Below are 23,726 nucleotides of genomic sequence, written 5' to 3'. Positions count from 1 at the left end.
TTGAACAATATGAAATCACTGCACCTTGAAAAAGAACAGAATAACAGCGATTTTCAGGGAACAAGGGAAGACAACCACAAGGTCTGACTGCCTGTGGGGTTGGGAAAAAAGAGCCATATTTTTCTTCTTGCAGAGAGCCTATAAACAGACGTGCAAATAGGAGAGACATTGCTAAATTCTTCTCCTAGCAAGGAATACAATATTAAGACCCTAGGAAAAGAATTACATTCCTGGGGGGAGGTCTTCAAATGGCCACTCTGGAACTGTCTGTCCTATGCGGTTGAGATAAGGACTGAGATACGCCCTGGTCTCCTGCAGTACCCTCAGGCTTACTAGGATTGGGAAACCCCAGCCCTGGTAAATTTGAGGTCAGACTGGTTCTCTGCTCTCAAACCCTGTTTTTTGTTAAGATGTTTATCAAAACAATACGTGCACCGCTGAACATAGACCCTTATCAGGAGTTTCTGATTTTGCTCTGGTTCTGTTTCCTCAGAAGCATGTGATCTTTGCTCTGCCTTTTGCCCTTTGAAGCAGGTGATCTTTGTGACCTAATCCCTGTTCATACACCCCCTCCCCTTTTGAAATCCCTAATAAAAACTTGCAGGTTTTGCAGCTCAGGTGGGCATCACGGACCTACTGATATGTGATGTCATCCCCAGCGGCCCAGCTGTAAAATTCTTCTCTTTGTACTCTTTCTCTTTATTGCTCAGACTGGCCGACACTTAGGGAAAATAGAAAGACTCTACATTGAAATATTGGGGGCAGGTTCCCCTGATAACAACGTTTCACTCTAAGCTGGTGGCTACTCTGGCAGTGTTTGCCCTAAAAAATGTAAGACTTGGGCCATAAAGTGACAGGAAGATACTGTTTAGCTGGCAGGTTATCATATGGACAAGGATTACTACCAGTAGCAGTAGTCCACAGAATTGTGTATCACAGCTCTCTACTGTTGGGTACAAGATAGGCTGCACTATCTGACCTCCTTGTCATGATTCTTTGGAGCCACACAACTAATCCTGGTTAATTCTTTGTGAGGCCATATGATGTATGTAATTTCTGGGCCATAGCATTTAAATGTCAGCATGAAACCCTCCAGAGTGATCGTTATTTTTGCCATTACAACATTAAACATTTGAGATGGCAACTGTTCCATTAGCCAGGGACCTGGAGTGACAGACATGGAACAGACCAGCTGAACTGCAATGGATTCAAACCATAACCAAGAAAACAATGTTTGCTGTTACAGGCCGCTAAAAAATTGGAATTGTTACTCCAGCACAACATTGCCTATCTTGACTGACAAACAAATTTGTTCTGTTTGGCTGCAACTGGCAGGATGAGGACTAAATGGTTGAAAGTTTCAGGAAGACTAATTCTGTGCAATATAAGGTAAAAAAATATATAAGGTAAAAACATAATAAAGTATATAAAGATAAAATGAAATACTTTTGAAATTATCCATTCACTTTCACAATATATAGTGAACTCTATTATCTGGTAAGTACTGTACAGGTAAAAATCCTTGCCTTGATGGCGGTAAGTAGTAAGTTCCCCTTCACACCCAAAATGTCTGCATGGAATGGCCTCTAAAGATTTGACAGAACAAATTAACTTAAAAAATACCTTCCAACCTAGAGCTTTAGGACCTCTGATTCCTCTGGTCTTAAAAGAAGAGAAAAATACGTACATATAATTTTTTTTTCCTCAAGTATTTCTTTGATTCAAACCACTAACTGATCCATTGTCTTTTTACATTTTGATGTCTTTTTTCCAGCAAATAAGTTCCTTCAAGGCCAATGCTGTTTTATCCTTTCCCTTGATCTTTCTTCTAATATTTAGTAGGTGGTATTTTATTGTCTATTCTTTTAAGGAAATAACCAGTGTAGCTTTTGATACCAGCTACTATTATTGGCCATTTGATATGTTCCAGATTTGTCTTTCAGCCATTTAAGTTAGATTTGGACTTGTTAAAAAAAATCTAGTAGCACAAATATATTATTGTGTTAGTTCATTCGAGGTGCTATAACAAATTATCTTTGACTGGGTAATTTATAAGCAACAGAAATGTATTGCTCACAGTTCTGGAAGCTGGGGAGTCCAACATTACAGCACCAGCAGATTCAGTGTCTGGTGAAGGCTCACTCCTTGCTTCACAGATGGCACTTTTGTTGCTGTGTCCTCACACAGTGGAAGGGGCAAGGTAGCTAGATTCAGCCTGTCTTATAAAGGCACTCCTCTCACTCATGAGGGTTGGAGCCTTCATGACTTAATCACTTCCCAAAGCCCCCACTTCTTAATACTATCACTTTTGATATTAGGTTCTAACACATGAACCCTAATATTGGGGGAACACTAACATTCAGACCATAGCAGCTAACCAAATAATCCAGATTAAATGCCCCTTTCTTCTGAAAAATGATCTTAGCCTTGTGCTATGAAATTTGTGGCCAACTACAATATTTTATTAACATCTTAACATTTAATAAACCCCTACTATGTGGAGGTGTAAGGCTTAAGAGTTTATCAAACTGTGTTATTTAATGCACTGCACCCAGAATTACATAATTCTGTATTCTAACAAAGCCCATGTGCTTTCTATACAAGACTATTTGGAGGAAAAAGCAAATTCAAAAAATGAGGGGCAAAATGGTCTCTTGGTTCAACTCAGAGGAGCATATCATACTTTCAGTTATAGGGGCTTGGCTGATAACTTAGGGAAGCAGATGAGCATATGAGTGTAAGAAAGAAAAAAAACAAACCTTTTTTAAAAATTTCAAATTTCTGTTCAGCTTCATTTCAGGCTTTCAGAATTGGAAAGTCAACTGCCTGCTACCAAAAATTACTGTTAAGCAGTAATTAAATACTGAGAATGTATTTTTTTCCATTCCAAGCCTGATGTCTTTCTCAGACACAGATATTGTTACTGGTTAGGAAATGCAGCATCTTGGTAAATTAAGGCAGGAGGACTTAATGTCTCCTGGGACCTGTGGGGGCAGAAAGTGATCCAAGAAGGAAAACGTTTTACTTTGTTTTGCTCATTATAATCATTTATACCTTTTTGCTTTGCTTTACAAAACTAGGAGTTGTGGTGGGCACCTGTATCTTTAAAAAGGAGGGTTGGTTCCCTAAAAGGACCCTAATTCATAATTTTAAAAAATTCCTATATGTTTGGAATTGTGGTCTCGGCATAAAATGATGATCAACTGAAAAAAGATGAATAAATTCCAGTGAATTCAATAACCATGGATGAGGGAAAAAACAGCAGCATGAATACATGCTGTATTCTCCTTTATTTAGAAAAATCACACAAAAATACAGCAGAGTTTATGTGTTTGTCACCAGGGCTTGAAAGTCGAATCAACTACTGTGTAAAAGATAAAATAAGACTGCACGGATATCAGGATTTTCCCAGCGTGCTTTATTCATAGCCATCTGACACAACAGGACCTAACAGAGCTTTTAGGAAAAACTGAATTCTCAGCCCACAATCACTTTCCAGGAACTTCCCTGCAAACAGTGCTGTGCGCTGGCAGAATGGAAATCTTAGCAATCTCCCTCCTGCTTCCATAGTTTCCTCCTCTCTAAATAAAATTATTTATGGGGACTTAATGAGAAAGCAAGCCTTGTGTGAAAGGAATTCAAGAAAGTGCGGCTTCTAAAAATACACCTAGGCAGCTCTACAGTCCTTATTGTTGCAACCTGACGTTTTGCAGTTCATGCCATGAACCTAACTACACTTCTTGCCAAATACACACACGCGTACAAAGAAGAGGAAAAGTAAAAACTATGTTTTCTCTTTCTGCAATCCCTTTAACTTTGAGTAAACAGTAGTAATTTTCTGTTGACATACTCAGTGCAAATTTCTCGAAGGCTACACAATACAAAACAAAAGACCTGTTAGCTTCCTCAGAGCTGGGGGGAGGAGAGGCAGGGGGAGAGAAATAAAAGTTGATGGAGCTCCAGTTTCTCCTAAGCCTGCAGTCCTGAGCCTCCAGTCACCCTAGTCTTTTTATAGAGATTTTTTGAGTTTCAGTCTCCACTTGGGAAGGCTCCTTGGCCCCTTCTCTCCCAATGTCAATAAAATCCTCATCTCTCTCGCTTTGCCCCCAGCTTTTTGGAGAAATTGGACCTTGCTTAGGCATCTTGTTCCAGTGGGTTGAAAAGTACAGCTGGTGACGTGAGGATAAATATTTAAACAAATGGGCTGGGTCACAGCGTGGGGGTCGTCAAGAGAGGGCCTCCTCCTCCTTCCGCCACGTGCTCCTCACTTGGGGTGCAGGGCTCCTGAATAGGGGGCTAAGAGGGACGAGGGTGGGATGAAGGGAGATGGACAGACCAGGCTGTAAGTGAAGGAGGCCCTCTAGGAAACCGTCTCGACCGAACATTGACAGACAAAAAAAAAAAAAAAAAAAATTGGCCCACATGCCCCTAGTGGGGAAGCATACACCCCACGCAGGCTGGGTTGAGGTGGGGGTGCTTCGGGGCCTCTCACCTGACTTCCTCCTCCGCCTGCACACACACTACAGTAACCCCCTCTACTCACCCCCCAAAACCCAGCCAAACAACGAACAACAAGAGGAAGCCGCAGGCGACAAGAGGAGGGGTGCGCGTGTTGGGGGCCCCCGGAGAGGTGAGGGGGCAGGGTTGGCGGGCGATGAGAACCGCGCCGCGCACACCAAGCGCACCCCCAAGCGCCCACACTTACCCCTCGAGGCTGAGGGTCCTGTCTTCCGCGCCAACCCCCGTGTGCGCCCCCTGGCCCGCCCTCAGCCCTCCGGCCCGCCGCCCCCCACACCCCGGCCGGCGCGCTGGGAGGGAGCCCGGGAGCGGCGCGCAGCAGCGGCGGCTGCGGCGGCTCGGGCTCGGCTCGGCTCGGGCTTCAGTGCGCCTAGTGTCGCCAGCGGCCGCCGAGGCTCCCACCGCCAGGGGGAGAAGCCGGGCGGGCGCTGGGGAGGCGGGCCGGGCCCTGGCCACCCCGCTGGCCAGCCCGCGCCGCACAGGCTCCGAAGCGGCGGCTACGCGGGGTCCTCCGAGCCCCCGGACGCAGCGTGCCCGGCCCGAAGCGCCACGGCTGGATGCGCGTCCCGGGTGGCTGCGGGCTCCCGCGGGGGGCGCCCCGGCCGCTCCGGTGCGCCTCCAGACTGCGGGCGCCGCGACCGACGAGCCGAGAGCAGCTCCCGCCGGCCCCTTCCCCCTCCCGCCCCCGCCGCCCCCTCCCCCTTCTCCGCCCCCCCGCCCGTTAACATCTCCTCCCTCCCCCTCCTTCTCTTCCTTCCCTTGGCCCCGCGCGCTCGCTCGCTCGCTCCTCGCCTCGCTCTCCCCTTTAAACGCCCACTTCGGATGGGGAAAGAGGACAACTCGAAGTCAAGTTGCAATTAACTTCCGCGGCAGCCGCAGCTCCGGCGGCGGCGGCGGCGGCAGGAGAGGCAGAAGCCGCCGCCTCGGAAGTCCGACGCCGGCGCGCCCGCCCGGGGAGCCGTTCTTGGTTTCAGGCCCGCACTCGACAGCCACCGCCGCCCCCAACGTCCATGCCTGAGTGAGTTCTGCTCTTTTGCCTCCCTTTTCCCCTTGCTACTCTTACTGTTTTATCTCTGTCCCTCTTTTTCCGGAATCAATCCAAACTTCTCTGTAGCGCCCACCCCGCGTCCCCTATTGGGGCGGCTCGGCTCCCCTCTCTTGGGCGCAGGGCTTCAACGGTCTTCCGAGCCCCTTTTCTCACACAGACGGACCTCGGAGGGGTGGGCTGGTAGAGTAGGGGAGAGCGGTCGGGATGGGGGACTTGAAGATGCCATTCGTTTTCTGTCTGGGTGTGGACACACCACCACACCTGCCCAGTAGACCCTGGCTGAACAAACTCCTTCAGGTCACCGGTATGGCCTCTTTTAGAAGAGGAAAGGGGAGTGGAAAAGACCGAAGGAAGCACATGGGGAAAAGGGGAGCCTCTCCGTGCGTTCTGGAGCCGGGCGGGCAGTAAGGTGCCTGAAGGAGTGGGCTGCGGGAGTGGTAATATTCCCCCACCGGATCGCGAGTCTGCTCAGCATCCTTTCCCGGTCCATCTCCGCCTCCCTCCGCTCCCTGCCGGCACGGCTGATTGTAAGCATCGGCGAAGAGGGGCCTGGGAAGTTTGTGGCAACTTCTGCATCCCGGCAGCTACTCGGGCGCCGGGGCGCTCAAGTTGGAGCCCGGAGTTTGAAAGCGGCGGCACTCCTCTTTTCGAGCCATCGCTGGCTGTAGCGAGGCCGGTCCTGGAGAGGCTGCTGGCGTGAATGTGGGTTTGGAGTTGGGCAAGAGGCAGAAGAAAGGGCCGACCTCTTAGCAGGGGCCGGGACATCACAGGTGCAGCCTCGCAGTCCACACCGTGTCTCCCTCCTGCTGTCCAGACCCGAGCCCGGTGGCCTTTTCCTATTGCTCCAGTGCCAAGACTCCCGGGGCGGCAGAACCGGGGTTTGGGAAACCACGACGAGAAGGACGAAGCAGGCAGGTGGCAGGTCCGGGGAGTGCCACGTGCTTACTGGGGAAACGCAGTTTCCTCTTGGGATGACCTCAGAAGACCAACAGGGGAAAGGGGCATAGGGATCTCCTTGAAGGTTTTGGCCTTGGCCTCCACTGGGGTGTTGCAAATTTCACTAACAAATGTCAACCACAGGGTCCTCTCTCAAAGTGTCCTGGTTGGCAACTTTGACCTCTGCTCCCTTCCTTGGCGAACTTTCTCAGTGGCATTCCGGACTTACAAGCAAATGTTCTAAGACTTGAACTCCACATGGTTATAAAAGACACAGGGAAAACAGAAAGATGCCCTATTCCCCGGAGAGAACCTTACTGCTCTGACTGACTGGGGTTCCATGTTTGCATCCTTGGAGGCCAGGGGACCTGACTTTCTCAAGGGGGCGGGGGGTAGGGTAAGAATGAGTAAAATGTTACCGCTCGGTGTCAGGTTTTGTCCTAAGCAATCTGATATTTACGGTGTTTGTACTGCTGACAGAGTAACTCATCCCGTTGAAACTTAGTTGAAATTTACACTCTATCTAAAGTGGATTTTTCTGAGATGTCAGGAATGTGAGATTTATTCTGCGGTCAAATGTAGCTGCAAAAATAAAAAACAAAAACCCATACTTTAAGTCTGAAGAAAACCAAGGTTGAGGTGTTTGCTCTAAAAACCTCTCATCTCCTGTATGGTACTAGTGCTATGATTTAGCAGTAGTCCTTTATTTCTATTGCATATTATTTTCGTAGAACAGTAGTACATTCATATACTGGCTGCTCCACTCTGCTGGCAAACATTAGCATTCAAGCTTACATTTTTGACAAATGTGCAGACAGGAATAGCATGAATAGGCATCTTAAATATTAACAACCTAAGCATCTGTTGTGAAACAAATTTAATATATTTACTCTGTTTTTCTCACATTGTTAGAAAAGGTTATAATAAGTGCATAATTTCAACTTTAGTTAGCAGAAGTAACTGGCTGTATCTTTCACTACCTCTCCAAGTGTTTATTACACAATCATCAGACACATTAATTAACTTGGTTAAGCACATTATTAAATACACTGTGGACAATGTGTATACTATATAAAATGTAACAGTAGCAAACTATGTATTCTGTTTGTACACGTTTTAAATGACTATGCATTTTATAAATATACCAAATATGTTTATTCTTCATCTTCATTTGACACTTATTACTTCATAGTTTTTTCTAATGAAAACAATATTTTAAATGTAGAGTTGTTCAGTCATACGTAATACATAATATGTAAACAGTAGCTATAAAATACAAGGGATTGTCAAATTTGGATAGTGCTACATCTAACATTATACAAGAGAAATAAAATTACAATTCAATTTTGTATTTCTTTCTGAATAATGAATATAAATGATGTATGAAAAAATAACGAATAGGGATTTCCCTCCTAAAGTACTAGCTCCTTAAAATTTGGTGGGAGGGCAGGATGGGGGGAGAAAAATGATAGAGAAGGAAGACCTAAATAACTTCCAAAAGTCTGAATAGTTATTTCCAGAATCAATGCATTCCTCACTTTCCCACAAGCTGAAATATGTAATAAATAATAGTTCTTTGTATGTAAAAGTATTCAAAAGGAATGTTTTTTGTTCAGATTTGTAAGAAATTAATATATTCTTTGGTTGATAATCTACAAAAGTAATTCTTTTGTCTCCCAACATCTTGAGAACGACAACAAAATGAATATTGGTTTATTTCTGCAAAGAAATCTGTTGCCAGCTATATGAACCTGTGATTAAATAAGACATGATATGCTCAGTGATGGTAAAGAAATACTACATTAACTTAGTAAAGACTAAAATATCTGGAGGAGAATTTTTAGTTCTTTTTCATATGACAGGTTGTGGATTGTAAATTAGGCCTGAAAGGTCAGGTGACAGGCACCTGTTCCTCATTATTGTAAAAATATTTTGGTTACAAACACTATTAAGCTAAACACAACATGGATATACAGCAGGGACTCTATAAAGCACTCTAGTGGGTTTTCATCTGCTCTGTAAATTTCCAAAAGGGCTATACATAGATATGACCTTTACACACATAGTTTCTTCCATACATGTTGTCTTGGATGGCTGTAATTAATATATTAGCACTTGGAATTGATGAAGCATTTAAAATAAATGCATATGACTAAAGCAATCTTCAGACTATTTCTAGACATGGTGTAATTGAATGCAAAAATGTTTTTAATCTCTTTTTCCTTTTCAATATATTGATTATCAGAATTTTGTTCATGTTATAAACAGAAACCTCCCCAAATTGCCTTTTACACTTTTTATATAAGATGGGTTCTTATTTTAAATGATGCTACAAAATATTTTGCTCAGTACTCATATATAAAAAGAAAATTAGTTGCTATATACTGTCATAGCTTTATGGCATACATAAAATAGAAAAAACACATTTTGCATGAATACTGTTAGGAAGGATATCATCATTTGATCTTCAAACTTGCCGCTTCTCTCAGGAGAGTTCAGCAATATTTCTATTGGAATTAAGGAATGGGGTTTGATTTTTATGAATGGTTTACCTTCAGATGTTTCAGAGAGCAGAATAAGCATACATATTGAAAAGACCAAAGTGGCACAAGGCTGCAAAATATTAAAGGTGCCAGGTGCTTTTAATTAACAAATGAGGACTGTCTCGAGTAAATCAGATAACTCAGATTAAGTTCTATGATATTTCAAAATGTTTTTTGACTTTTTCGGTTTTGTGTGGTTTGTGCTTATTATATTAGCTATTCATTTTTAGCATTTGTGATCAGATTACAGAACAGTCATTACTCTTGCTTTTCAAATTGATTTGGTTTTCAAACTCCAAAACTCTGTGATGATTTTTACAAATTGGTTTACATTTTGACAGAACAGAGGTAAGTTAATTAATAGATCAGGCACGAAAAATCATCCACAGTAGGGTATATTTTCTGGTAAAATGAAAGTTATGTTTCAGCATGATGAGCATCAGGCTTCAGTAATCTGTTCCTCGTGTGGAATGAACACTTCCTACTTCGAGCTAGCAGGCACCTACTGTTTATTTACGCTGCATTAAACTGACAGTGCAGCAATCAGAGGAAAAATATTACTTACCTTCCTGAAGTAAATACCAGTTTATAGGTTAGTGCACGTATTTATATTCCTGTCACCACTAAATAACGGCTCTGTCTCCATTTTAATATCTACCTGTGCTATAATCCAGGGCTTCAGACTCTTCCTGGTTGGGGATAGGGGTCGAGAGGAGTTTTTCTTATCATTTCCCTATGGCAAAACTTTAAAGACAGCTAATTTCATCTTCTCATTTCTGTCATGTGAGAACCAGTTGAAAGAAATGTTATGCACTTTTACTTTGCATACCTCAACTATAACATCAAAACCCCAAAAGAATCTGCATGCCACTTAAAATAGTCATCTTAAAGCAACCTCGGGATAAATATGTTCAAACACATTCAAATGTGTTTTGCTAAATTAACTTTCTACAGAGTTCCAAAAAGATTAAACTATTTGATTCCTCAGATAATAACTTCAATAAAGTGTCTCCTCTTCCAAGTCTTAGATGGAATGTTTGAGTTTTTAATGGAGTTCTGAAAATATGAATATAAAGTGGGGCTCATTGATTGATTTATTGATTGACTCTCTAAGCTTTTCTCTGAAAATATTCTTACCTCCTTCATTTGACTTCTTGTTAATCTGCCATCCTTAAAATAAGGGAGATTTCTACTTTGTTATAATACTAAATGTATTTGTTGTTTTTCTTTTACGTTAAAAATCCTTTCTCTTTCAAGACCCCTTGGAAACATCAAAATATTGTTAAAGTTGAATTCCAGAACTCACAATTAACTTGAGAAAAGGCTTACTATCACTTAAATTATCTAAGAAGCGGTTACACTTAACTGTCTATACACAGTTATCAATACCTAGTCACATATTCCACTGACATCAGGGTAGAATATGGTCTTAATAACAACATATAAATCAAATCTGTTACACAAGGTTCTTCTCCTTCACTATACTGAAGAAAAAGTGTCTACTATAGTAATTTATATATCGTTCCTAAATGCTGTTCTCAATGGTAAGTCTATTTAAACTTGATGTCTTCATAAAGTGTGATCAACACATTAACACACATTATTTCATACTTTTGAACTTATGCCAATGGTATCTTTTGCTGTTTATTTTTTTAAGTCTTTTTTAAGATTAGATATTTCAGAGTAAATAGATACAGATTGTGTGTATATATATTCAGGGTGAGATTTAGTAGTGTAGCATTTCTCCAACATATTGGCCTATTTTTATGCTTTCAAGTTATTTTGTATCACTTCTACAGTTGTTGCAGTTTGAAAGTTCCTAATCGAAATTCTAATAACCTCTTTCAATGGACTTTCAAGGATGTAATTCAGTTTATGCGGTGATGTAGTTTAGTTACAAGAGATGAAAATTAGTTAACTGGTACCTCAGGATTTATGTCCCTGGTTTCTGCTGAAATTTATTCAGTCCAGTTATTTGACATTTTGTAGAGAGGTGGCTTGTAATCAAAAATTAAGAGTTGGTTCAGTTTCCAGTGGAGGAAAGATTTTGCTGGATAAAACATTTAACTGTGCAATATTTTATTACACTCATCACTCATTTTAGAGCCTGCTTATTGTTGCACACATTTCTGAATACCTAGGGGTGCAGGTCCCCAGATGAGGCTGAAATGCTTGCAGAAGCAGATGTCAGGCTGCACCTGGCTGTGCCTTTACTAGTACCTATGTGGACTTAAGCTGCCTCCCCCCTCTGCACCCCTTTCCCCCCAGGTGTGCAGGAAGTAGAGGGCGTTATACTGGGTGAAGTGGGTGGACTCTACCCAGAGCTATGACCTGATTTGTGACGCACCCTCAGAACTGCAGTAATGGTCCAGCTGCTTCACAGGCAACTGGTAACCACCTCATTTGGGGATGTTTCTGCCTTGCTAGCGGTGCCAGAGAGAACTTCATCATTGTCACCTCATCAAGACTACTTTTTCAGACATCTCCTGTAGGGCTAGATTCGGAGAGCAGCTTCTGATATTTGGAGGGTAAGTGCCAGAAAAGTTACTGTAATGTTACATATGGAGAATCAGGACTCCAGCCACAGTGACAGATAGGCATTGAGTGTTCGGGGGAGGGCTTTCTGTTGGGATGTTGCTTTTTCTGAGCTCTAGAAAATTTGGGACCAGATACTAAGAAAAATTCTTCAGTGGGCATTCTTTTTTGGGTGGTGAGATATAGTAGCAAGTTCCCAGGGAGAATTATTAGACCTTCTTGAAATATTTAAAGTAAAGGTAGTCAGTAATCTGTGTGAGGGAGCATTCTTTAGATGCAGTTTTCCTGGAAGCTAGGCAGGTAGTAGAGTTGATTGCTAGAGATTCCTCTATAGTCTTATTCAGTGGTTCCTGATATGCCATTAAGAGCATGTAAATGACAATTTGGCCTTTTAATGTTTATAATGTTATGGACTTTAAGGCAAAAGAGGTTTTATGTTATAAATATTTTATTGTAATAATTATTATAAATAGAACTTAGTGTATGCAGATATCTTTGAAATGGAGATAATCTTGAATATAGCATATCCATAATTAGCTGTTTGATATTGAATGCAATTGAGTTTTCCTGTTCTAGTGAAACAGACAATGGAAATCATTGGGGATTAACAACAGGGCTATGTGATTCTTGATATAGCAAGCCTTTCTTTCCCCCAGAAAATATTTTATCAATGAAAGAAGTACTAAATTAAGATGCATACAGTTTTAAATTTTTAAAAAATCTATAGAATTTGTAAAATAATCCAAATGCTTCCCATTGTATTTGCACCAACTGAAATGATACTTGGATGTACTGTTTAATGGTAGACAGTGATCTCCAGACTGTGGGAGGAAAAAACAATATTTTAATAACTATGCTTTAAAAAATTTCTTAGAGTTGCTTTTCCCTTTGGGTGGTTTAAGAGGACTCAAACAATTTAGAACATTATCTTAAAAGTTTAACAATGACAGTTTGTATAGGATCACTGTATTTTAATAATACTGTATGCTTATTAGTGTTATTAGAGCAGTAGACAGTTAATTACAGCCTTTTCTGAGACATGTTAACTATTAACAACCATGTTAAAAAAGAATGATGTATACTCATCATACAAGCGGCTGCTTGCTTGATTCTTTAAAAAAATTCTTTTAGAATGTATGGAGTCAGGGTTTTGGTTCAGAATTATGAAAGATTTTCTACTAAAGCAAATTGATTTTAAAACTTTTCACTGGGTTATAAAATTTTTCTCCTGTGTTTTTTTTCTTTCCAGTGTCATTAGAAATTATTGCTCCTCAGTGGTTTTAGTTTTTCCAAATTGTATTTTGAGATACCCATGTTTTCTTGTTTTTTGATGACTTTGGCCAACATAATCCATTAAAAGCTTATTCAATTGATTTTGCTCCTCTTAATACTTCTTTTTGTGGAATAATTTTAGTCACTTTTTCTTTAGCCAAATTGTGATTACTTACAACTCTATATAACCTAATATTCTACATACATTTCAGCAGTTAATCACAGAGGTAGTTCTAAGATTATTTCATTGTCTAAATCTCAAACCTGGGTTTTCACTATGGCTTCTGGCATGGCAAAACAATGGGTTACTGAAACTGGAGGGATTTAAAGCTAGACTTAGCCTTACTTAGACAATTCTATCAAATTGGTTAACTATTTGAGTTATCTTGGTTGATTTGAATTTGTAGATCTTGTAACCTTGTAATATGGCTCTTAAAAACGCACTAGTATTCCCACTTTCTGAAGTTTGTAGAAGCTGCTATATATTTCTGTAAGTATTAAACTACAAAAAAGTAAGTAAGTGATAAGGTATGTCTGTGTTATATAAAACAGAAAGTTCATAGTTAGCATTCTGTGCCTTGTACGTATTGGGCACTCATTAAAGAATTGCTAAATTAATAATAAAATATAAAATGTAGCTTGTGCCGATAAAGATTTATTGGCAAAGAGACTTTTCTTTCTAATTTTCTGTTTTTACTAGGGTTATCTGAACACTTAATCTGCATGTGCCTCATTTTCTGGATAATTGGAGGATTTTTTTTTTTTTTTTTTTTTTTTTTTTTTTGGTAGCACCTGGGTCTCTGTTCTATCCTCATTGTCTGACCTTCAGTATTAGGTTAAGTATGCCTGCTCAGCTTCATTCTTTGGTGTTTGGTTGTGGTAACAAACAATACTGGAGTCAAACAGAGCACTCCCCTGAGTTCCTTGCAATTTGAGCCACCAAGTAGCCATCCTTCTGATATTCCACAACCAAAAATATTATGGACTAGTGCTTCAAGGCTGATTGACCTTCTATGCATTCTTTCCTACAATAATGATTGTTTTTCAGGCTCCCATTGAATAAATACTACTATAATTATTGCATAAAAAGATATTTTTCATTGCAGCTTAAATACATTGTTTGAAAAATATTCTAAGATTTGGAGTGTTTATATATGAATATTTTATTCCATTCCTTAAAACTAATTCTGAAATTGCAGTAGGGTTATGTTAGCTGCATCCAAAATATTCTGAAAAGTTCTAGGCTTTCTATGAAAGTTATCTTAAAAAACACTTCCTTTTAAATTTTATTTTCATTTTAAAATATGAGTGGGGCTGCTTGCAAGACAGTCCTATTTAGTTGCACAAAAGACAGAATTTCTTAAGTGGTGCACTGCTGTGTGACCTATTACATTATCATGCACATTCTGTCTCTTTAAAAACACAGTCTCCTCTATTTGCCCTATTAATTGTTGATATGTTGCCATCCACGAGACAAAAATTAGAGCTGTAATTAAATAATCATGTGATGCTCCTTAGTGCCAATGAGAGCAAACTCATTTTTCCAGGCCCTGATGGTCACTGATTATTGTATTACTACTGGCTTGCTTTATTTTTTTTAATGATTCTCTATCTGTAGATTACCTAACTACTGTCCTTCTTTTCAAAATTAAAGAAAGTAGAAAACATTCAGCCAGTTAATTGGCTAGAGGTCCTCAGGGACATAAGGTAAACATACCTTTTTTGCTTTTGGTCACCTGGTAGGTTCTTTGGGGAGGCTACATCAGTGGTGTGGTTGCCTGCCATTTAATTTACACTGGTGTTTTGGCTGGGATGGAGGCATATGGGGAATGCCAGGAGAATTACAAAAGGAGCCGGGTATTAAAATTCAGAAATGATTAAAATTGAAATAAAAGGATGCTGCTTCTTTGCCAGTACTCTGGCAGTCATAATGACACATAGAGATTAGTTTCCACCTTCATCTTTTCCTTCTTTCTCATTTCCTCTTATTTATTGTTGACACATTTTCCTTATGTCTGTCTCCTGTCTCTGTATCTTTTTGCACCATTATGCATTCCCACTTCTCCCTCTTTCTTTAAGCATGGAGAAGCCTACTTAACCTTATTATAACAATAACAGAATAGGTTATTAATATTTAATATGCACATGATTAAAATTTCTCTCCCTTAAACATAGGTCAGCTGTATTATTACTAACCGGCATGTAATTTTTCATTTAAAATATTCGTATTCTGCCCCATGCCGTTTCTGAAATGCAGTCTACTTTAGTAGTGATTTAATACACAACGTTTAGAAAATTGTGGTCGGCTAGTGAGAAAAGAATTTACCAGTCATGGATAATCAATTATGCATGAATTCAAATGTAACAGATGGAATCTGGTGAGTTAAAGTTTCTCTTTGCTTTAGCGGTTATTTTTTTTAATTTGTTTGTTTGACACCTGTCTCTTATATAGAGATAAACATCTAACGTAGCATGTGAGAAATTTCCTTGTATTTGTATTTTCTCTTTCAAGTGAACTTAATTTTTTTAATTAAAGAAAGAGATTTTTTTTTATGTGATCTTAAAGATGATCAGACTCTACCCATTCATTTTATAGATACGGAACCGGATCCTGCTTAACTAATGAAGGATCACTCAGCTAGTGAGTAGAGTAAGAAGCAAGACCCAAATCTAGTTTCTCTATCTTTTCTCCACTACTTTTCCCACTATGTGATTTATGTTCCTTTTTGTGGGAGTTACTTAATAGTAGGGGTATTATACTAACTCTGAGTTTTAAAGGCTTTCTCATGAAAACTGTGGTAGACTAGTTTTAAATTGTGAAATACTCTCTTGTATAACATGCAAATATTATCTGTGTACATATAAAAATGTTATGCTATGTGTATATTTTATATATATATATATATATATGCTTATTCTTACTTGGATGTTGGCCAAACAATTGGATTTTTCAAATCTATTGAGAATGCCACAAGATTGGGTTTTACATCCTAAACTGCGGCATATGCCAGCCTTGAAGATACATTTACACTTGGTTGCAGTGTTGTAAATTTTTAGTGACAAAACCCCTTTGTGCAAAGCGAAATAAAAAGTTATTTTTGAGAGCCTTGTTACCTCAAAGAAGAGATGAGGTTAATTTTTATTAAATATAATATGAATATATAGTGTTTCTTCAACTGTAAAATAGAAGAATAGTGGATATTGACCTTTAAAGCAGTCTAGTCTTAAAACAGAAAGCTGGTTTCCATCAAAATTTTTCATAAATGTGCTATTTGTTTCTCTCCCAAGTGTATTTATGTATTAAATAATACAAATGAAAAGTCTTTGCAAAATAAATAAAAATAAATGATTAAAAAACAGCCTCAAGGCTCTCTAGTTCTTTTTTTAAAGTTCTACTGTGGCATTATTTATCAACTTTTTCCTTCATGTTGGCTCAAAATGTCCATGTATAGTCCATGCTGGTTATCTAATAAATTTTTAAATGAACACATTAATAAAGAAAAAGGCACCTACAAGATAGGTAATTGGATATGCTTTAAGTATAGCTATACTGTGAAGCTGTCTTTTAGTATTTTATTTAATGCTTTTACACATAATAAATATATCTTTGTAAGTTGATTTCACTATATTAGCATTCCTTAATTATGTGTTTAAGAAAAAATATAGATATGAACTTCAATAAAATGATTTATACACGAATTTCCAAATCGTTAAAAATGCCGTCATTAATACAAGTGTTTAATATAAAATCCATAGGAATAGATGATATGAAAACTGTGGAACAGTATAGGAAAAGATAATATTTCAAATTATTATATGTAGATATACTTGCATCCTTATTACTAGCACTAAAAAAGTAACTGACCTGATTAAATTTGAAAGCCTTTTTTTAAACAAAATTTTCTTTTATTAAAAAAATAGAATCTAAAGTCTTTTTATGTAGACAATTTGCAAATTAGTACTTTATACAATTGTTACAATTGCAGCTGTTCTGCATATACGAGCGTGACACTCAAAAGTACTGTGTAACTGAGACAATCTATTTCATGCATATAGTTAATTTTTACTGTTTTGAAAAACATTCCAAAAGAAATTTTTGGACTTAAGAAACTCCTGTTTGTTTTTGTCTATGTGCCTTTTTTTGGCTAAGATATTGTATTGAATAAAACCTTAAAAGAGAACCATTTTCTTACATTGAAGGAACCTCAAAGTGGGTGGGATCTTGGTCTCTAATTACCAATCCATGTTAATTATCCTTGGGTCAGGTATTCATCATATTAATTATGTAGCATAGACTGGACTGTAGCTGTTAGCAGGTAAGGACAAAGCAATGTAAGATTGGGGGTGGGGATGGGATTGTTCGGTGTGATGTAGCTCATTGTTTCTCTGAGGCTTGGCATGATATTTTCCTGATATTATATATCTGCCAATGTTAGGCGTACACGAAAGATTGTTTTGCTTTTGTTTTTTTTTAAATGTTTATATGGTAAAATATATGTAACAAATACGCCATTTTGACTGTTTCTAGGTGTACAATTCAGTGACATTAATTACATTCACACTGTTGTGCAACCATCACCACAGTTTGTTTCCAACTCTTTTTCTATCAGCCCAAATACAATGTGCTTTAGTTTTTAATTTAATTTCTCCTTCACTTCAACAAATTTCAAGTGTTACAGTAGTATTTAATTATTGCCCAGGTGTGAAGCATTTGTTTCTGATGGTGGCTTTCCTTCCCAATGGACAATGCCTCATCCAGTGCCTTATGGTGGTGGGCACAGCAGTACAATATCAGATATTGCCTTTGGCTGATGTTGCCACAAAAATGACCTGGACAAGGATTCAGGACCATTGTAACCTCAAATTGTTTCTCCCTCCAATTAAGCTAGGAAAGATTAGAAATAACATTCACATCAACTAAGGAAATTTGGTTGATATGTACATCTTGGTTAAAAGTTGATTGGGAACAGTTGCTGTTTGATTTCACCGGAATTAAAAATTGGAGGATTTTACCTCGAGCTTTCTGAGAATATTAAAGGCACAGCAACTAGGTCTAGGATGCTTTGCAGTTGGCTCCTTGACATGGACAATCTAAATACTTTGGTTCTGTTCAAGTGCAGTGACAGTCTGGAAATAAGTTGAACAGTTTTCAGCCCTTCACAGAGAAGCCCACTCAAGGCTGAACAGTTGTCTGAGAGAAAAAATCATGTTATATTGAAAAAAGAATTAGAGGAAACTTGGATGGTTCTGGCTCCAGTAAATAATAGACTGGTTTGAGAACTGTACTTCCATGTATAATTTTGTGGTTAGTCACTTATGTCTATCATGATAAATAACATACCTGCACAGGATTTCTGGCACCCCAGTAAATCTCAAACAAGTGCCCAAATGCTAGTGTATTATGGTTTCTCAAATAGCATGTATTTATTTGCCAAATCAATGATCCAATAGTTTCCTGCCCCCACTTTTATTGCCTTTTTAGAAATTTGAAACAAGTAGCTTGCCCACACATACATTTCTCAAATTTTGGTCTACTGCTGGTTCATACAACAGCTTTCGCTTTTCCAAGTGACTCCAGGAGTGAGTTAAAAACCACCTCAGAGATGTCCTGAGTATTTGATTATCTATCTCTAAAACATCACCTAACCTGGTAGATGCCAAACCTGGCTGTATATGAGAATCACCTTGAGAGCTCTAAAAAACTGAATATCTTCTCCTCATCCTCAGCCATTCTGATTTCATTGCAGTGGGGTTCAGCCTGAACATCTGGATTGTGATCTCAGCACCTGGTTTTACTTCCTAAGATTGTCAAAGAGAATCCAGAAATATATACATAAGTAAACCTTCAAGATGCTTAGAGTCTTGCAGTTTGGAGAGGCAGACATATAGATAGATATGAAATGTCACATTGCATTCAGGCTGTGTAATGGAGCATGGGGAAGGAAATAACTAACAACTGGAGAAGGCTTCGGACTGAAAAGGGGAAATCAAGCTGCACATTAAAGAAGATAGCAGAAAGGAGGTCCTCAAGTGAGAAGGGGCAGGAAGGGCACTCCACGAGCTATAGGAAAAAAATGAGGCATCTTTGTGGACTCTAGGGCAATTTCAAGAATCCTTCCTTCTTCTTACTCGATTTTGGATCTGGGTCCAGATAAAGGTACCAATTTTGATGGAATTGTTACCACTGTGCCCTGTCAAATAAGTGATCCATACTGGCATCCATGGAAGGAAAGGTAGCTAAATTTTTTTTTTTCCAATAAAGTTCCCAATGAAACAGTATTGTTTCTGAGTAAAAGGCCCAGATATCCTGTCGGTTTCCAGAAGCCAGCTGCAATGGCTGCTCGTTTTCCCTCTCCAGATCTCCCAAAACAAACATAAACATTGGGTTTTTTCCCCCTCAACTCTAACGACCTTTGTCTATTAAAACTGTATCATGAATTACCACTCTGTATTTACATCTATGCCAAGTAATTAGGGAAACAACTTTTGATCGCTATCAGTCTAGCTAAAACTGAAACTCAACTTCTTAGGGGAAGAAAACAAAACCAAAAAATCCTTAAACCCTATATTTAGAGTTCATTATCATCACTCCTTTAATTCGCCTGCAACATTTTGAAGCTTTTTGCCATTATTCTCTGCAGTGCATCATTATTTGTTATCTGGATGCCCTCCCAGTTCGAGTAGGTATCTACATTAATGCTTCCAGAAGAGCCATTTCTAAGGGTAGCTATGCTTATATAATGTAGGTACAGGGGTAAGGGTGGGAATGACTGTGGTTTTTAACTTCACCTATGAGATATTTAAATGTTCATGGAAAGCAGCTTTTGGAGTAAACACATTACTTAAAATGTATTACAGAACCCTTTCAAGTACAGACATGTCTAGAAAGTTCTTAAATTTGTATTTAGCAGTCTACAGGTCTCATTTCCTGCAACCTTACATATCTACAGGCTAATTCTAAAATGGCGAATTATCTTGACTCAGATGTCATTGGAATGTCTGAAAGCCATTTAGCACCTCTAAGACTCCTCCTGGCCAGGTCTTGGATTCCCTTAGTTGTCTTTTAAAGGAGTTCTCTAGGGTAAGCACTGTCCAATGGAACTTTCTGCAGTGAGGAAGTGTTCTATAATCTACACTGTCCGCTATTAGAGTATTAGTCACATGGGGCTATTGAGCACCTGAAATGTGAATGAGGAATTAAATAATGAATTTTATTTAAATTAATTCAAATTTAAATGATATAGCCACCTTCTTCAATGTTCCCTCTTCCTACAATCGCTCTAAAAAACTGTCAATGCAATTTGTAATGGAAATTGGTTGCAAGTGACACTGTGAGCTTTTGTTCCTATTTATTCATTTATAATATAAATATTACAAGGGCACTGTATAAAATTCCTAGTAATATGGCAGTGAGCAAGACACCCAGTCTCTGCTCTCATAGGGCTTACAGTCTAGTAAGGGATACATGTATTAAGCCAGTAATTACCCAAATTGTTAATTAATTAAGACTGTGATGACTGTTTCAAAGGAGAGATACCAGATTCTGTGAGGGTATATAATGGGGGCCAGAACTTCTTGCCTAATTAGTCAGAGAGTTTAATCAGAGTTCTAATTATTAACTAGACAAGAAAAGCATGAGGCAGCTTCCTTTCCCCAAGTTCAAGGCTGGGTCAGGTTGGCTGCAGGAGGCACAGCTCTCAGAGTAGGGCAGCTAGCATGTGCCATGCCATGACCTCCACAGAAGTGGGATCTGTTTAAGACGCAGGATCTTAATCTGATTAAGCTGTGTGCACACAAATACTGCAAACTTCTGAACTTGAACAAGTAGATTCTTTCCCAAACTGTAAGCAGTTGTAATGATGTCGGTCACAGATAATATGTGAGAAGGGTGCAATGTTTACAGGATATTGCATTTCTTCTCCAATATATATTTTGACAAAGTTGTTCGGGCTGCAGCCCCAGCTTTTTCCTCCCTGCTCTTTCAAACTGGTATTTGGTCCATTCAGGAAACGATGCGGAAATCGGTCCTGACATCCCAGACAGACAAAATGAGACACATGACAGCAAAACATATGGCTCAGATACACATCCTTATATGGCCAACAGAGACCATATTCCCAGAAATTCATATATGGAAAACACCACCTGCAGCTAAAGCCAAAAAACAAAGAGTTGACACGACAAAAAGAGCAATATGCTACATAAATTGTGCTGCTTTAAGAGTGTAGAGATAGCCAACTGTATTTGAATTTTAAAAGATGAAAAAAAAAAAAAACCATGTCCTTAGAAAGTGTTATGGTGGTAAGCATTGCTTTGCTAACACAGTCACTGGCGGAGTTGCTATATCTTAAAAGCATTCGAATTCTAAGTGCTTTCTCTGTTTATTACAAATGTATGTGCTATTCAGAACTCTGAATGTGTTTTAATGCGTTCGGATATCTGCCTGCATATTTATCTTAATACATTGCCATCTGAAACATGCAGTAGTCCTTTCATTAAGTTTTTAAAAATTTTGTGTGTAGCCAGGATAATGTCTTCTCATGTGACAGAAAATTGATGCACTCTGTTTTAAATGTGCATCCACATGTTAAATAGTTCATGTATTTGAATTGCAATATTTTATGTTCCTGAGGTTTTCTATTTTGATGGCCAGACTTATAAAGTTTAACTTTCTTCAATACTTGCTTGCATCATTGTTGCTTAATATAAGATCCCTGTGTTGACATTTTTTCCTCCCACCATGATAGTTTATGTTCACATATGCCTAGGAAGGTGGTATTTTCTTAATTATTGCTATTATTTGAATACTTGTCCTCTCCAAAACTCATGTTGATATTTAATCCCCAATGTGGCAATATTGAGAGGTGGGGCCTTTAAGAGGTGTTTGGATCATGTGGGCTTTGCTCTTGTGAATGGATTAATCCATTCGTGGATTAATGGGTTATCATGGGAGTGGGACTGGTGGCTTTGTAAGAAAAGGAAGAGAGCCCTGAGCTAGGATACTCAAGCCCCTTGCCATGTAATATCCAGTGCCACCACAGGACTCTGCAGAGAACTCCCACTAGGAAGAAGGCCCTCACCAGATGAGGCCCCTCCATCTGGAATTTCTCAGCCTCCACAGTGTAAGAAATAAATTCCTTTTCTTTATAAATTACCCAATTTCAGGTATTCTGTTAAAAGGAACAGAAAACAGACTAAGACAAATTTCTTTCTTTTTTTGTCTTTTATTTTTATCTGGCTTTACATTGGCCAATACTCAGTGGCTTATAATGAAATATTCTAAAGGGTAGTTAATATATAGTAATTAATTTCATCAGTGATGTATACCACTAGTACATTAACCTCTATGTGCCATTTTACTTATGTCATTTCTTATTGGAATAAAAAATGTGCTTGAGGGAAGTTTATTGTGCTATATTGTTATTCATTGTAATATAGTCATTATTAGATGCCTTTATGCCCATTTATTCTGTTTATCATTTTCCAAGGCCAAGTCAGTCCTTATTACATACTTTCATGTTTTGTGTTTATGAATAGATTTGTGACTCAGATAAAAGGTGCTATTCAAATTTAAAGGATTGCTATATTCCCATATTATATTAGCATTCACCAGGCCATTAGGAGGGTAAAGCATTCAGATGGCATTTTGTCTTATTTATTTCTGTAAAATGATGTAATAAGCATATTTACAATATTTCATTTCAGTCTATCTTAATATTGGTATTTCCTGTGATCTTTGTTTAGTGGTGTTTTCTCTTAGTTTAAATTTTATTTTGCCCAACAGCTTCCTTTTCTTTTATAAAAAACATTCAGCTTGAGGTGACATTGCCTGGCTAAATTACATTTTTGTGTGTGTGGACCACTATAAGTTTTCTTTATTTTTAAATGTTGCTATTGTTTGTAAATTTGCACAACAAGATACTAGAGTGCACAGTCCCTACTGAAAACAAGGCAGGTTTCAGGGAAACATGTCAGGCATTACTAGTTTGAAGCAACTATTAAAGTATCCATATTGGAAATTTCAAATTTAACCTACCATATTTCTATTTCTTATACTTTAGCTAACATATCTTCCTTCAGATTTCCCCACATTTTAACTTTTAAAAATTTACTATCATTTGGGCTTTTTACTAAAAATTTGCCTTAAATTTCTTTTCCTATTTTTGATGCTGTGTTTTCTGTTTTATTATCACATGTTCATTCTTCTGCTCAAGGCTTGGGTTTGTGTGCCAAGATTGACGGTTGCCTTCCCAGATTTTGACTAACCTTTCTGGTTTGTGGGTGAAACTTGGGTGCTATTAGAGTGATATATTTTCATTGTGTTTCTCCTAAACTTACTCTCCCCCAGGAGGCCGTCATTTCCTGCACTTTTCTGCTTTACCTTTTGGCTTTTCTTTAGATTTGTAATGTAAACAGTGTGCCTAAGAGTGAATTGGTGGCTTTACAGAGCTTAATTTGCATATTTCCCTTTTATCTCAGTACTTGTGCTAACTTGTTGCTTTTTTATGTGTAACAAAATGTTTATCTGACTGATTTTTCTCTTTTCCCTACCAGCATATTCTGAAAAATAATTCTTATTTTTGTTAATGATTAACTGCCTTCAGGGTGCTAAAATGATAGAACTAAAACCTAAGCGATAAATGATGCATTTCTATTTTGGGTTACATTGTAATATTCTTTGTTTTTACATGAACTATATTTAATAGATTGTCTAAATAAGAGGATCATACTTATGTGGTAATGACCATTTATCTAACTGGGTAACCTACCCTAGATTACAGCAGAAGTGTTTATTGCTACAACAGATGTATTTACCAACCCAAACTTTCCTGTTTTGCCTAGGGTAAATTATTTGAAGAATGATGGCATCTTTT

At 38.6% G+C, this 23,726-nt stretch overlaps 1 protein-coding gene and 1 long non-coding RNA gene across 4 annotated transcripts in view; one reads left to right on the top strand and one right to left on the bottom strand.

Annotated features, from left to right (window-relative positions):
* LOC105740158 overlaps positions 1 to 5,176 on the bottom strand; it is a 30,922-nt gene extending 25,746 nt beyond the window's left edge. For both annotated transcript variants that reach the window (XR_004031297.1, XR_004031296.1), the window contains exon 1: positions 4,706 to 5,176. This is a non-coding gene — a long non-coding RNA (uncharacterized LOC105740158). The remainder of the gene's footprint in view (positions 1 to 4,705) is intronic.
* A 6,250-nt stretch (positions 5,177 to 11,426) lies between these two features.
* SATB1 (SATB homeobox 1) overlaps positions 11,427 to 23,726 on the top strand; it is a 92,688-nt gene continuing 80,388 nt past the window's right edge. The window contains exon 1 of one of the 2 annotated variants that reach the window (XM_003265292.3): positions 11,427 to 11,573. The gene's annotated coding sequence lies outside the window, so the exon portion shown is untranslated. The remainder of the gene's footprint in view (positions 11,574 to 23,726) is intronic. The other variant, XM_030816883.1, reaches the window with a different exon arrangement.

The sequence above is a fragment of the Nomascus leucogenys genome, chromosome 8 (genome assembly GCF_006542625.1).
Source record: "Nomascus leucogenys isolate Asia chromosome 8, Asia_NLE_v1, whole genome shotgun sequence".
NCBI classification, from domain to species: domain Eukaryota; kingdom Metazoa; phylum Chordata; class Mammalia; order Primates; family Hylobatidae; genus Nomascus; species Nomascus leucogenys.
The sequence above is the reverse complement of the archived record's forward strand: the minus strand, read 5'-3'. Positions and strand labels throughout refer to the sequence as shown.